The sequence below is a fragment of the Palaemon carinicauda genome, chromosome 19, assembly GCF_036898095.1.
Source record: "Palaemon carinicauda isolate YSFRI2023 chromosome 19, ASM3689809v2, whole genome shotgun sequence".
In the NCBI taxonomy this organism is placed as follows: domain Eukaryota; kingdom Metazoa; phylum Arthropoda; class Malacostraca; order Decapoda; family Palaemonidae; genus Palaemon; species Palaemon carinicauda.
This window is the reverse complement of record NC_090743.1, coordinates 17,157,842-17,174,526: the sequence shown is the minus strand read 5'-3', so window position 1 is coordinate 17,174,526 and position 16,685 is coordinate 17,157,842. Positions and strand designations below refer to the sequence as shown.

Sequence of the window (16,685 nt, the reverse complement as noted above, 5' to 3'; positions counted from 1 at the left end):
TGCTGACTAGTAAAGCTTCAGGAAATACCGGAATGAATGCTGGGGAACTATCCGTGAGAAACTAGCCTCTGTCAATTGTGGGATCAGTCAACTGAGACAAGACAGCTAATGTCATCGCATTCATGCCGCTTGTTGATTGTACTCTCCACCACTCTCCTTTTACTGGGTTGTCATGTTTGGAATTTAGAAGAGGGAATGGGATGAGGGCACCCCCTACTACTCTGCAAGAGGTGCACGTAATATGTCTAATTCAAGACAGAGCAATAAAAGTAAGCGTGAGAAAACCTGTACAGGTTACCGAAACTTGTTTTGATGAGAAGGAATAGTACCCAATATGTAACCTCTTCCCGTGTGTACGAGGTAAAAATATATTTCTATCCCCTTCCCAAATGGATAGGTTCCCAGTACGTACAAACTGGTGAATATCCAAACATTCTTTGAAAATCCTCAACGTGGTAAGAATGCACTTTTGTAGTTTCCTCTTCCAGAGTGGTTATGTTCTTGGTACAGTATATCAGTGGTTCTATTAAATTCACGGAAGCGTCCCGACTTAGGATAGCGACAATGACGGCTGCCAAAGTCCAGACTATCAGTGCTTGTGCTTTGTCTCATGGCATGAGACCTAGCACTGGTAGTAGGAGTGCGAGCTTGTGTACCTCATACTGAAACACCCTCCCATGGAGGGTCGGGTTTTGGAACGTCACTGCATCTCCCTCGAAACTACGGGATGTACTGTAGTGTAGAGGAAGACATTGAGGTTTCAAGTCTCGAAAGAATGGCGACCTTTGTTCCCTTCCACCTTTGAGGATGCTCAGTACCTGATGGAGCAGGAAGTGCTGAAATTTTTTTTCCGTAGGGCAGGATAGCACGCATGCAATGTAGTCTCGAATGTAATCCCCTTCAAAATGGAATTGTGAAGTTGCCTTGCCTGATTCAACTCAAACACAATGATGAGTGAGAAAGTCCCATGATGTTGACCATTTTTGAAGTGGGGGGGATGTTGCGACGTAAAATTTCCTCAGAGCGGAAGATCTAACGTAAGGGGTCTTAACACTAATGTCCTATCGCATGGATGCCAATGGTGTGGAGAACAAACAGAATGTGTAGGGTCTTTCAGAAAATCAGTGAGGAAGAGGTTTGTGGCATGACAGATGCTTGTGGATCTCAAGTGCTCTTGGAGCCCAACTGTACATGAAAAGCAACACTGTCCGACCCTTTGTGGGGAACCTTGTGCGTACAGGCGAAAGGATGAAAATTCTGACTAAGTACTGGTAGAGACCATACACAGGGAGATTGCTAGTAAAATCCTTGTGCCTTGAGTGCTCTTTGGTGGTGTCAAGACACTGTGCTTACATCCTCTCGCTGCTTGTGTGATGGGAGAGTCCTTTCACCATGATACTTTTCCTAGCACGACATCCTCCTTGGCGGTTATCTCATTGTCTCCTAGGAACTCTTTGGTGAAGGATGGGAAAGAGGGCAATGCCCTTTATCCTAATTGAGGGAAAGAATACATGACAAAGTGCTGGTAACAGGCGTCTGAACACCTGTACCCCTCTGTGTTGGGTACGATCTTGGTATGCAACATCATGTACGCATGGAGAAATAGTCCAAGACACAGCTACGTTAATCCGTCTTCTTAGACGTCATCTTCAGGCGGGAGGTGGGCAAAGTAACCATACTCGGTTGAGGGTAGTGTATTCAGTACAAAACTGAAAATGGGTGCAAAAGGGGCATGTATAGCCACTTCTTCCCCTATAGGGATAACTGTTGGCACACACCATTCCCTGTATCTGAAAGATAGTCCTGCAATGGGGAAGAAGGGCTGCTCTTGACCCGGAGTGTGTGGGCTCATCTCCATAAAAGTTGCTCATGCTGATGTTTGAAGTTTTTTCCAACTATGGGAAAACTCTCGGCATTTGCTTCTTTCATTAAGAGACAGAGCGCAGGTAAAAGGTGTGTGAACATTCGTACCTAATAACACATGTCCGCAGAGTTGAATATGTTTATGTCCCTTTCTGCTATGGGACAACTTTTGGTACTTACTCAAGAAGGGAGGTTCCTGGTACCTTGTCATTCTCACAGGGAGAGAAATGGTAAGTCGTGCATGCATGACCCCTATTAATTCATATCTTCCTGGACATCTTTGATGTCTTCTACTTGTCCTCCTATAGAAGAAGCACGGACTGAAAATTAAGAACTAATATTTCTTACACACGTGTGTGGGGGAGTGGCGGAAAGACCATAGGAACTTGATGAAGAGAGTACAGAAACAGGCGATATGCCAAATTAAATTTTTTTTAGTTAAATGCCCCAATGGTGGGGAGTAAGGAAGGTCATTCAGGTGCAACTTTTTGTAGTAGGAAGAAAGAGATTTGACATTAAAATGGAATACTTGTGTAATATACTGTGATTGGGAATGAAGGTAAAATACATGGTCAGAAATTGGTTGTACTGGATTTCTGAATTTGGATCAAGGCTGGTGCTGACTGTCAAGGTCAGTAACGGCCCAAATGCAACTGGGGAAAACCTTGCTGCTAGAGAAGGTTGGACCCTAAGATGGAAGAAAGGAAGTAAAGTAGGATATAAAGAAAGTGCAGCTAGGGGGCGAAGGAATGTTACAAGGTCATGTATATATATTTAAAAAAAAAAAAAAAACACAACCCCCTGTAAGTTGTCAGTACTAACCCCTTCAGGGTTAATAAGTTGTTGCAGCTGGGGCTGAAGAGATACTACAAAAACCCATTAGTAATGTCACTAGTACACCCTGTTTTGCATGTAAAATATTTTAGTAAAAAATTTTATGAATCAGGAATACAAAATCTTTCAAGTAACTTCTCCAACCAGATTGTCCTGTGGAAATATTAATACTTATCTATGTTAAATTGTTCCAGCCTAGAGTTCCTGGATGTTTTCTGGAGTCTTGGTATTTCTAAAGAAATTCAAGAGTATGAGGTAAAGATTATCATTGCAGCAGTGAGGTAGCTGTGATGTCAGTTATTGGTAGAAGTATCTATTGTTCTTGTACAGTACTTTCAAGTAACATTTATATACTTTGAACTTACTAATTGTAATGTTTTCTTTTTCAATTTATGAAACTTGCCTGGCAGAGAAAAACAAAGTTTGCTATTTTCAAAATATAAATTACAGGTTTACTCATTTACTGGATTGCTGTTATTGCAGTTTGTTTTGGTCAAATCAAACATGAATCCTTTATTTGAAATGAAATTACTTAGTCAATATCAATACAGTAAAGCGGAGACTACATTTTGTCCCATTTGTATTTGTAAAAACAATCATGAAGTAAACTTCATATAATTTCCTTAGATTGAAAATTTAGAATGATGTAAAGAAGCTTACTTAGTGAATTTTTATAATTCATAATTCATTGGCTACAACTATTGACAATTTTAGGGTAAATGATGAACACTCAAACTTTTGATTTCATGAAGTCATTTCCTATCTTGCCTTTTCATTATCAAGTGCAATAACTTTCATCTCACTGTTGTGGTTATTGTAGGAAAGAATAAAACATTTGTTATCTAACAACTTAAAATTATAAATTTATTATAACCATTTTACAATTTTTACATCTTTTCACTGTAGTAGCCCAATCCAATCACATTCATCCTTCTGTAAAAGACAAAAACAGAGGAATTAAATAATAGTTACAGAAATTATAGATCCAAATATATTAATTTTTTTAATCTATTCTTTGTAGTAAATGCAAGTACAGGAAGTACATAAGAAGTTACTACTATTCAGCCTGCAAAAATAATTACTTTCTTACTCTTCCAGGGCAAGGCAAACTTTCCAAATGTTATGGCTAAAAGAAATTAAACAGCAGTTAAATAGGAAAACATTGCCAAGAAGAAAATCGGTTCAAGATTTATAGGAGATTTGTAATACAGGTGAACATCCTGGATCATACATAAACCTCATAGGTTGAAAGGAAAAGCCTTTTTATCTTGTGTATTCTGATAAACATAATTTGTTCCTACATAAATACAAACCATCGCTCTTTATATAGCTGGAATATGATAGCTAAAACCTCTAAATGAGCTGTGAACAACCTGCAGGTAGTTTACCTGTCAGTAGTGGGAAGGCGACCTCCCCCTGGCAGAACTTGCTTTGATTTTAGCCATTGGAGAGTCAGTCAGTGTCTCTCTCTGACTGGAATTTATAAGGCAGAAATGTTTCTATAAAACTTTCTTGCATCATGCCCATTATGCAAACATGTTTTGGGATACTGATGAAGACCTGTGGTACCTTTATAACCTGCAGTGGTGTCACAGTTATAAAGCCTTCGTCTTGATTCCTCTCGGTGGGTGAAGTTTGCCTGTAGAAGTATTCGTTGCCTTCCGAGTCTTTCTCAAAGTCTTAGAAGGCCAGGCCTGCTTCTTCTTACCTTGGGAAGCTTCATTCTGATTCTTCTCATGTGGCTTCCTCCAGGTTCTTTCGACCAAGAATGGTGGCATTATAACACTTGGGCAATAGGTGGTTTTATTTTCCTTAGAGAATCGTTGGCTTCACTTTATGATGCCTTGTAGAGCCTTTTTCTTAGTAGAAGACTTGAGAGCTGTGGCCATCTCTCGGCATCCTGGGATCTTCAGCTTATCCTGGCTTGTAGGTGCTCTGTGCAGTATATTACCCATGAAGTGTCTTCAGCGAGTCTGTTCCTGTTCCAACTCCGTCGGGTGATGCTATAGGAAAGAAGGTACCACCCTCTTTACCTCTTTCTCAAAAGGCTTTAATCAAGGGCAGCAGCACTTTGACTCTATGGCTCATGCTCCTCAGGTTGCAATTCTTCCTCTTCTAAAGTTATTTACAAACTACTTCAAGCAGGCGGTCTTCGTCACAGCTCCCCTCGCCTTCCACATCTTCCAAATGGACTGCTAGATCTTTGCTCACTGAGCACAGGGAATGCTCTCCTCCCAACAGTTCCAGCTCACCATCAGTATCATCACTCCTCATGAGCTTTGAATAAGCATTCTTTTGGAAACTCTTCCTTATTAGCCAACAGATCTCTGAAACCGATAGGATACTCTTTGAGGAAGTCTCCTGGTCTTTCCATCTTGGAAAATAGTCACACATCTTGCTTTCACCACAAAGCCGATGTCCTTTTCCTCGCCTGCTGATAGTTCTACTCTCTGACACTAAGCAATTCTGTTCCAGCACTTCGTCCCTTCCAGCTTGCAGTCAGTATTGTCAGTCCTTGCGACCTTTGAATCTAACACATCTTGCAAACGTTATCTCATTGTGCTCTGTCACGGACGCCCTTCAGTGTGCTTTTCATACTAATCCACTAATGATACCACCTTTGAGGGAGACTCGTCCACCCCCTCAGTCTAAGTAATCTCGTTCCAATCATCAATCATGAATGCTCTCCCCCCACCCGCTAGATCCAGAAGGAAAGATGACAAATCATCAAGAGCAACCCAAAGCACTCCTTAAGTACATATCTCTGTCACCTGTAAGGTGATATAGCATTGAGAGGAAGGAATTCTAAGAATTCTTCTTCCCCAAGTGGGAGTAGCACGAAGTTTCCAAGGTGAATCTCAGTACAAAACAGAAAATGAATAAGTAAGGTTCATGTAACGTTCCTAGAGAAGTGACTGGAATGCATATTTACACCTCTCTCCTCGAGAGACTACTTTGACAGGCAACTACTGTACTGGTTGTCACCCATAGACTTCGATAAGATCTAATCTTCCAGCAACATTAACGAGCTCCATCAGTGCTAAGGTTCCACTTCTTCAAAAGATTGTGGGTCTTTCACGTTTTTCAGCGGAAGAATTTTTGTCCCCAGATAAGAGAACTATGCTTTTCTGCCTTTTTCCCACCTCAGAAGGGTCCTGAACAGTATGATCATCTCCAAATATATCTAGGACACTCTTAGCAGTCAATGTTAGTAGTAGTGAACTCTTCACGTTTGGCGACTTTGGTGCTAAGAGTGTCATAGATATATTTGGAGATGATCATACTGTTCAGGACCCTTCTGAGGTGGCAAAAAGGCAGAAAAGCATAGTTCTCTTATCTGGGAAAAAAAAAAACCGCTGAAAAATGTGAGAGCCACAAGCTTTTGATGAAGTGGAACCTTAGCACTGATGGAGCTTGTTAATACTGCTGGAAGATTAGATCTTATCTAAGTCTATGGGTGACAACCAGTACAGTAGTTGCCTGTCAAAGTAGTCTCTCGAGGAGAGAGGTGTGAATATGCATTCCAGTCACTTCTCTAGGAACATTACATGAACCTTACTTATTCATCTTCTGTTTTGTACCGAGATTCACCTTGGAAACTTCGGGCTACTCCCACTTGGGGAAGAAGAATTCTTAGAAATCCTTCCTCTCAATGCTATATCACCTCATACAGGTGACAGAGATATGAACTTAAGGAGTGCTTTGAGGTGCTCTTGATGGATCTAGCGGATGGGGGAGAGCATTCATTCCGGATGGGGGGAGAGCATTCATGATTGGAACGAGATTACTTAGACTGAGGGGGTGGACGAGTCTCCCTAAAAGGAGGTATCATTAGTGGATTAGTATGAAAAGCACACCGAAGGGTGTCCGTGGCAAGGCGAGTCGTTGACAGAGCACAATAATATACCGTTTGCAAGATGTGTTAGATTCAAAGGTCGCAAGGACTGACAATACTGACTGCAAGCTGGACGGGACGGAGTGCTGGAACAGTATTGCTTAGTGTCAGAGAGTAGAACTGTCAGCAGGCGAGGGCAAAGACATCGGCCCTGTGGTGAAAGCAAGATTGTGTGACTATATCCTGCGGTGGAAAGACCAGGAGACTTCCTCAAAGAGTATCCTATCAGTTTCAGAGATCTGTTAGCTAATAGGGAAGAGTTTACAAAAGAATGCGTATTCAAAGCTCATGAGGAGCGATGATACTGATGGTGAGCTGGAAGGGACATCGGGCTGGAACTGTTGGGAGGAGAGCATTCCCTGTGCTCAGTGAGCAAAGGTCTAGCAGTCCATTTGGAAGATGTGGAAGGCGAGGGGAGCTGTGACGAAGACCGCCTGCAAATAGTAGTTTGTAAATAACTTTAGAAGAGGAAGAATTGCAACCTGAGGAGCATGAGCCATAGAGTCAAAGTACTGCTGCCCTTGATTAAAGCCTTTTGAGAAAGAAGTAAAGAGGGTGGTACCTTCTTTCCTACAGCATCACCCGACGGAGTTGGAACAGGAACAGACTCGCTGAAGACACCTCATGGGTAATATACTGCACAGAGCACCTTCAAGCCAGGATAAGCTGAAGATCCCAGGATGCCGTTGTAAGCGCCAACTGCAGCACCTCTTCATTGGCACATTCCCTGCATGTTGTAATTCGCAAGTCCTTGACCACGTGTTTGTTAGAGAATTTGCAATAGCAGCTCAGCAGACTATTAACTTCAGTTCAATGCCCGAGATTACGAGTAGCCCTTTTCTGGAATAACTCTGGTTTGAGAAATACAAATTTCTCAGTTTTGAGATTGCACGAGAACACACCCGATTTGGCTAGGAAGTCGCCTAAATTACTTGGGATCTCCACCACCTTTGTACTTTCATCAAGGGACATAGCTGAGAAATGTCATACCTAGTAATGAATGCAGGACTTTACTTATTCTTTGTAAATAACAACTGCAGAGTAAGAAAGTCAAGATACCCTTCGGCTTCGTTGTGCACTAGGAAACTTTAGTTACTCCATACCAACTTCCAGCTCTCTACCTAACAGTCCTTCTTCAGTTTTTTCTAAGGCCGAGTCCTCTGGATGAATTCTTTTGATAGTAGGAGACTAATTTGTGGTCAGGCAAGGTAGAAGTCTCTTCCCCCAAGTGAAAGTAATGCCTCTACCCTTTTCTCAAAGCTGAGGAGGTACACTAGTAGGTACCTGACCTGACATGACATACATCGAGGAATCACTTAGCAGCTATTGGAGAAGATCCCTCGTCTTTCCCTAGAGTATTGCTTTGGCCAACATAGAAAGTCACAGACTAAGGATTGGCGAGGGTGAGAACCTATTTCATCAACACCTTCCGCCGTTGAAAAGGCTGCAAAGAAATTGCAGAAACTCCCACCAGTCCAACATCTCACATACTTATGGTAAACATTGTCCACCAAACCAGCCTGTGAAGGTGAATACAGTGCTATGGGGACAAGCACATACTGTACATTGTTAGGATGTAAAGCATCACCCTCATCCGCCACACCTTTTTCAGACGGTTCCTGGGAGAAGTAACAACCAGTTAAGACGACAGCTTAAAAAGAGCACTGCAGTGGAGCATATTACCGACGAGCTCTTTCATTACTTCACCAGCATGAAGATATTTGCCACGGTCAGCTAGACAGCTCACCAAACATAGTACTATACCTTCAAGTGAATACTGTTAAATTTGTTTTCTAACAAAACTGGAAATAAAATGTAAATAAACTACTGTATTTAAATGTACCTTACACCAAAATCAATTCACCACTCACTTTAGTCTCTAACCAGACTATCAGAAAGGAGAGCAGAGATGACTTAACAAAGCTATCCTAAAGGTTACTTATCCAAAATCCTGTTTATATGTATCAACATATGTGTGCCAGAGTTCCTTTACCCCTTTAAAGGTCTGCAACTAACTTGATCCATTAGTTAAAATTATCTACATATGCCCTATAAAAGATGTAAAAATAGGTTTGTATTTATATATGAACAAGAAATTTGGACGCCTGAAAAGCATCAGGGTGTTACCATTGAAAAACAGGTGTTATTCATTACAAACCAAAACATGATAAAAGTTTTCAATTTAAATAAGTACAGTATTGATTATTAATATATAAACATGGGAAGCCCAAATCCATGCAAAAGCTATAAAATGTTTCAATGCAAATTTATATGTTAATTAAAAAATAAACAATCTTAGCAAATACACACTTTTTAAGTGCAGAATAAATATAGTTATTTTTAGTACACACAATTTTACACTATTAGAAATTCTTCAAAAGATGTTAAGAATCTACAGGTATAGACAAATTTTGTCATGGTAAAGTGTTACAGTTAATATTTTTGTAACAAAAATAGAATTAGAAATTAATGTGCTATACTGTTTCAGTACAATACAGTAACTATAAACTGTACTATCAGCAGATACAATTACCAATAAGCTTGCAACCACGAAACATAGGATTTAAAAATCATGTTGAACTACTGAAAACATTATTTGTACTTAAAACCGCTAATCTACTCTCAGAATATTACTTGCTTACTGGTGTGAATACAGTGTACTGAACTTATGGAGTTACAACTTCACATCTGCAATTTACAAACTTATTAGATAACATTTCCCTTAAAAAACCCTTCTGAAAATAATTAAACAGAATTAATTATCATAATCAGGTTATATAACCTGCAAATGCATGAAATCTCAATTTTTTCTAATGCTGGGTGAGGGTGTTCAGGAGGCACAACAAAATACAATTGAAAAAACACTTTTAGCAGGGATACAAAATGCAATGGTCAGCCAGTTTGGGAAAAGAAAGAAAGAATAAAAAAAAATCCAGATGGACCAAAAAAGATACCCAAGAATTTTTTCACCATTGACATCCGACTAATTACCGTTAATGCATAACATACTGTATACAAAAAAATCTCCAATACCACATTCATGATGTATAACTAAATCAAATTCTCAAATAATTTGCTCATAATTTAGCCCAGTAAAAGAAGTCATCAATACCAAGCAAAACTGTCGAAGGTAAATTAACAACCCGCTAATGTGCAACAAGCTTTAAACATTTGAAGAAACACTACGATATAAAAGAAAAATCAGCACTAAATCATACCATAACCATATACAGTAAGTACAGTAGTAATACCTCCAAAATCAAAAGCCCCAGAAATCATTCAATAATTTGTGCCTCTCGTGATCAAACAAAAATTTGAAGGTCAAATAACTTTAAAGTTTTGAACTTCATTTTTTCCATATTCATATTCTTGTTCTAATAGTTGTAACTTCTTTGGTTTGGTTTTATTTAATTTATTTTACCATTGTAATCTTTGTGGGATGGAGAGTCATTTAATACTAACTGTATTTCCATTGATTCTTAAGGAGAATATAGTTTAGACGAAGAATTTAGCGTTCGAACACTGTTTTGGAACAAATTAAGTTTGATCTCGGAGGCTCCACTGCATACTTGTATTTGATAAACCCCCTCTGTAGTACCATGAAGGAAAGGTTGAGAAATTGAATAGAAAGATGAAAATAGTAACCTGGAATGGATATAGTAGAAGGCTAAAAAATGAGAGCAACTAGGGGACCTAAAGGACACAGTACTGCAAAAGCCTTTCCGGAATGCCTACAATGCATTGAGGAATTCTGAAAATGCAATCTATCAAGTTATCATGGGTTCAATCTTCCCTTATAGCAAAGATATGTCAAAATTCCTCCGTTAAATATTGCATCCAAAGCCCATGACAAAGAAAAAAAAAACACTAAATTAAATAAAATATGCCATTTCATTACCGGACATTAAGAAGCAAAGGTTTTCATAACTGCTGCAGCAAAATAACTGGTTTACAACAAACCAATGAACCACTTTAGCAAGTCAAAATATACACCAAACACCTGCAAATCTCTATGACTTCATCACCATTCATTGCTAAAACGGACATGAATAATAATAATAATAATGCTTGGTATAAATAAGAAACCACGCATCAGTTTGCAATCCAAAGAACACATCCAACACGGCTGTTTAGGTAGATATGGAAGTTAAAGGTTGACAAGGAATTGTGATGGGTAAAATCAAGGAGAAAAGCAACACCACCATATTTAACCTACTACGAGGAAGAAGCTGAAGATGCTGGTTTTTCTGAAGATATAAATTCATGCATTATGAACTAGTATTGTAAAGACCATTGCTTAACTGCTATCAATAATGCCTAGGATTAAAACCTGGATATAGTCAACAAATTCTTATTAAAATAATCAGAGAATGAGGTATTTCAAAACTATACTCTGAAAGCAAATGGGTATTTTAAAAAACAATCCACGGTCGTACAATGCACTGGATTGTTCGGTGCTGTACTTTACTTCCTCAATAGATAATAGTAACCTCCTTTACAAGAGCAGTTAAATTAAACTATACTTTAAATTACCAATTTAATTTAAAGTTTCTTCAGCTAAATTTACATTTACAGGTATATATAAAAAAAATATCAAAATATTTTGTTCCATCAGTAACGAAGTTTGAAACATCAAATGTTACTCAAAATTAGATAAGTATTAAAAATAGTCCAATAATCTCAAAGGTAAAAAAAAAAATATTAAAGTTTCCTCTATACCACTGAAATTTATCATTAATATTTAATTCTAGCATTTTGGCTAAATGCTTACCAAGCTTTGATGGCCTGGTTAAACAACCAACAAAATCTTATGGCAAATATTTTTTTCTAATGGAAAAATGCCTTTCAAAGTTTAACAATAAGAAAAAATAAATACTAGGAAAATACAACCAACAAATTCAAAGATGGATCTAAGTAAACAAAAACAAAAGAATTCAAAGGAAATTTGAACCATCTAGCAGCCATTAGGCACTGGTTCAACAATTAGATAACCAAATAGTGTAAAAGGTCAAAAGATTCCTCTTTGTGATGCCATACACTTCAGTATCAAATTTCCATCCTATGAATCTACAGTACTGATGTTACAGTATTTATTTACTTTAATATTTTCATGTGTTAAACTTTTCTTACCTGTTACAAGCCTTAGTTTCAATACAATTGATAGAGAGTTTCAATCAAAACTAATATACTGTTTCCATTCTCCTGTTCATAAACCACAAGTATATATAAGAATTTTGAAATAAAAAATGGCTGCAAAAATGCTATTAGGAGTAATTCCTGGAGGCACCAAAATCTGACATGTAGATTAATGTACAACTCATTCTTACAACTCCCTACATCCAAACTACAGTACTCTCGACACTACTACAAACTAAGGTAGTTTTAAGAGAGGGATCCAACCTAAAATATAAGTGAGGTTTTAACACTGACCCAAACCCTCACGTACAGCAATCCAAAAATTACCAGTGCAGTAATAGTGTGCATGAATGAAAACATATCCTAATCATATTAGTAAATATATTAACTAAAGACACCAATAAATAAATCTCTGAAGAACCGTATACGAATTACCAATCTTTAGCACTTAAATCATTTGAGATTTAGCCAATACAGTATATACATAAAGAACCTTGTACAGTATACAGTAAAACTGGCGATACCTAATTTAGCGATTTTCGTTTGACAGTTGCTAACTGGCAACTCTCACATTGATATTTCTAATGAGACTAGGTTCCCTGGATGAAGCATTTTGAAACTGCTCAAAAAAAGATACAGTTCATTAAGCATGATTTTGGAGAATTTATGCTACATTTTTTATCCAAATATCAGCTAGATCATTATGGAAAAATTAACCCAATAATCTTTAGGATAAAATTGAAAAAAAAAAAAAATTAGTGACTTTAGTCACCATGCTATGTATTTAACCGGACATCAACTGGCAGTCTCATGGTAGTACTCTAACAAGCAAGTCATCTGTCAATATGGCTAGAGCTACCCAACAGCTACCGGATAACTGCAACTCTAGTTAAGCTTATTTCAGCAGATTCTCTATAAAAAAAAATATAACCGATGGTCTTAACATCGACAAAACAACTTTTAATAGATGGCTAAACGATGCAATAAAGAAAAAAAATTGAAAATCCATCCTGGGAAGTGAGAGACTCCGCTGCTGTACAACAGAAGAGAGTTATAAAGCCAATAGCATAAGCCTAGACTCCAGAGCCATCCTATCATCATCATTATTACTATATTATTATTATTGTAATTTAAGATAGGTTGTTATTGTCTTTCTGTAGAATCTGCACATAAAGTGTGGCTGAGTATGTATGACCAGATTATAGTCTTCCCTTTGTAAGTAAAAGTAAGATAATAGAAAGGTAGAATTAATTGTATTTCTAATAGAGAAGAAAACTTCCACCTTGCTTATTTTGTTTTTATTTATAATTTTTCCTTAAACGAAGAAACCAATTGGGAGACTAGAATTATATAAGCATTGACTATAGTCTAAACTATGACTTGTAATAATTTATTGCAAGTTTTGAAATCACGATCCTAACGAACGTTTGTTTTATACACAAATCGACACAAGCATAAAATAAGTAACAACTTTGAAATCTTATCCCAAATGCATAAATTGTTATCATTAGACTATAGGGCTCTGCTTAAACTGTTCTTCATCTAGATGCCCTCTTTCCCACTTTTGAATCCTTCAATCCAGACAGACACAGCTCAAAGACTAGTCTCAGTATCTCGCGGAGTTACGTTGACAAAGAGATTCGTGCTACATTAACATTCAATTGTTTTTCTGAAATATCATTTTAGCATGAAGTGTTTTTCTAACAATCTAACTTATTCAATGATAAAATTATCCCTATCAAGTGACCAAAGTTGTCTCATACATACACGTTTACAAATTTAAATATAAGAATTAATACTAAGTGGCAACTTGAGAAAAATGCTTTTACAAAGCAAAAATAAAATAAAGTATCACCAGTATTGATGCATACTGTACAGTACAGGGTATATCAAATAGAATATGTAAATACTTGGAAGCCATAGCTAGCAATCACTGCTTTAGCCACTGAACAAGAATACCTTCCTTTTATGAACAACAATACAGTAAGTGTACTGTACTTTCCTCCATGTAACCTACAATACAATAATACATTAAATTACTTACTGATTGGCTTTCCATCCTGCCACTTAGTAATTTTGATCTGGGTACCATCACGCTTCAATGCCTCTGTCTTCAGAGGCTCTTTCAAAGCCTGGCGAAGAGCTCTGGCAGCAATCGTGGAATACTGGATGTAGCTGGAATATAAAAGATATGCATTAGTATACATTACATTCATTTTACGGCAATATCACAAACTAAGCACTTTGTATTTTTCCTGACTCGTTTAATAGGAGTATACTTTCATAGAAGCTGGCTATAGATGTTAAAATTTATAACAAGGTGGTGGTAGTTACTGCAGGGTGGCAGGTAAGCCCTGTCCAAACAGGCCTTGGAGAAGCCGCTTTAACCTTAACCTAGGACTTATGGGAAGATTGAGGTGGGAAGTGTAACATTAAGGAATTACTTTAAAACTTATAATCTGTTTCTACACTAATATACTTTCATCGTCTAACATAGGAAACTTACTACCCTGTGGAGGAACAAAGTGTTCACTCTTGTCAACCTCGGAAAAACTGGACATGAATAAGAGGTAGGTGTTAGAATAGGACACAAATAAGAAATAGTAAAAGGTCAAGGAAGAACCTGTGTCTGGAAGATATATTGTTTGAATGTATGGTCAACCATGAGAAAGGGGTTTACATAAATCTGCCCATCCTCCCCCTCATCTGGGAAGATGGGGGCAATACTTATACAAACTTTTTGTTAATAAATTGCAGGTAAGGTGCAGCTTACCTGCAAATAGCATCCAGTCCAGAAAATAAAGGAATGACTGCTGCACACATTAAAGGATAGGAAGAAGAGGTAAAAAGGTCTAATCAATCTTACATCACATTCTAGACTTGCATAGCGACCTATATCTAGGACAATAAGCTTCTCGTCACAAAGGAGCAAAAGGTTTCCTACGCTATCTGTTGAGTAACAACAACTGAGCCTAAGATAAAAGGTATCCAAGGACCTGTACGTATACTCCAGTACTTTATGTAATGGGATACAAGGTAGTCTGTTGTTACCAGACTCCTGCCTTCCAGAACTAAGCTACAGACAGGTACTTCCAAAGGGCTAGACTAAATCCAATATGTCTTACTTGGTGTACTTGAACCGGAGATGGTCCTTCAGACTCCTCACTGGCAGTCAAATAAAAGTACGATTGTCCCACGAAGACAGAAAGATGTAGGAAGAGTTGTAGTGTCCTCCCAGGACAGGAAGGAAGTCATCCTAGTCCCCATTACAACACAGTAGTTGCTTCTTGTAGGGAAGAGCAGAAGGCGGCCTTGAAATCATGGACAGCTTGGTTTAGGTCCTGGCCACAAACACCTGAACAAAGGCGATGGAGACCTCCTTTAACATGCTACATGACTTGTGACAAAGGATAAAGGCATGCAGTTTCCTACTTGCTCCACTGGGCCTGAATTAGTAGAGGACAGACAAGAGTCTAAGCCCTATCAGCCACGCTCGAGATACGTAACATGCAGCTTGAGTTCCCTAGGCGCACAAGAATGTCCCGCTCCATTCACAAGTCTTGTAGATTCTTTCGAAGAGTCCAGCCCTAAGCCCTAGTTGGAAACTTGAATCAAGAGGCAAGTGGTATCCTCCCCACAAAGATTGAGGAGCTTCCTCGACAAATAAAGACAAAAAAGGTTTGACAGTATATAATTGGGTAAGCAGCTGCTTCAGAGTGATCAGGGTCACATTGAGCCATGGCGCAGTAGTCAAACGACTATTGAGAAATCAGTGAAATGGTACAATGGGCAGACAGGCATTGGTGTATAGAATTTTCAGAGATGTTGGAAGATATCCCATGAATGCTACAGACAACCTGGGGCTAAAAGAAGACTGGAAGATTCTTGTTCAACTGAATAGCTAGTAAGTCCAGCAATAGTAAAAATAACAAAAAGAAGCCTTTCCATCATGCAGTGATATAGGAATCACATAGTCCAAGTCAACAATGTGTGGTTGCCCAAAAAGTCCTCCAGCCAGGATGTATCTTGCAAACAAGTCCTCCCAAGTTGATGATCTACCAAGATTACAGTTTCATGTTAAGGAACAAGCTACTTTAAGGTACAGCATGAATGGAAGTGTTTTCATTCCTCAACACTACTGTGCTTTACATACCCGAGATGGGCTGGATACTCAGATGGGCCATCCCTCCTCTGATAAGCCTGTAGACAGTAGATTCCCTAGAACCAAGGGTACCCGAGATGAAGCTCGTCATACAGCTACGAGGAGCCTAGAACATCCCATTTCCTGTGCCAACAAAATCAAAAGGCAAGGGGAACACTCGTTGCTGACTAGCCTCTCCACTGTTGAAAGAAGTTCCATTAAAGAAAAGTCGCTGTTGGCATGGAAGGTTGCTTGTACAGGAACAGAAGCTTTGCCTATGTTGCTGCAATCATCTAAAGAGGAGACTACCTCCCGTTATGACATATGTGCTCCCAAATGCTCTGTTTGGGAGTCTGATGAAACTTTCCCCAATAGAGAAAAGTCAAGCTTTTTATACTAGGGTTAGGTTACGGAGACAGGCACGAAAGGGAAAAATCGTGATTATGGGTTACCCTAGGGTGGGCTAACTCCTAACGTAACCTAACAACTCACTGCCATTACCTACACTCAGATAATTAACCCACTAAATATGACAAAATCGTAGATAATTTGTATTTTTACGCAACTAATACAAACCTGGAGTTATTAATTATGGATATTCTTTTGGCAAAGCTGGAAGGTGTAGCCAATTGGATCTTGGCTGTGAGGTGGCACTAGGTAGGGGGTGGCTAGGGGTAATAGCTGCCTATATATGTACTCGCAGAATGGTAATCTAATCAATTTTTCTATTGCAGGCAGAACTTATTGGGAGACAGGTCTACAAATTTGTCATTTGTTCACCAAACTAACAAACCTTTCTTTATTATGGATGACTCG

At 38.5% G+C, this 16,685-nt stretch overlaps 1 long non-coding RNA gene across 3 annotated transcripts in view; it reads right to left on the bottom strand.

Annotated features, from left to right (window-relative positions):
• Positions 1 to 3,547: 3,547 nt before the first annotated feature.
• Positions 3,548 to 16,685, bottom strand: part of LOC137658481 (uncharacterized) — a 31,090-nt gene continuing 17,952 nt past the window's right edge. The window contains exons 2-4 of one of the 3 annotated variants that reach the window (XR_011047339.1): positions 13,773 to 13,903; positions 10,809 to 10,839; positions 3,548 to 3,630 (exon numbers count right to left, since the gene is read on the bottom strand). This is a non-coding gene — a long non-coding RNA (uncharacterized lncRNA). Of the gene's footprint in view, positions 3,631 to 9,234; positions 9,281 to 10,808; positions 10,840 to 13,772; positions 13,904 to 16,685 lie in introns of all 3 variants that reach the window. The other 2 variants (XR_011047338.1, XR_011047337.1) reach the window with 2 other exon arrangements.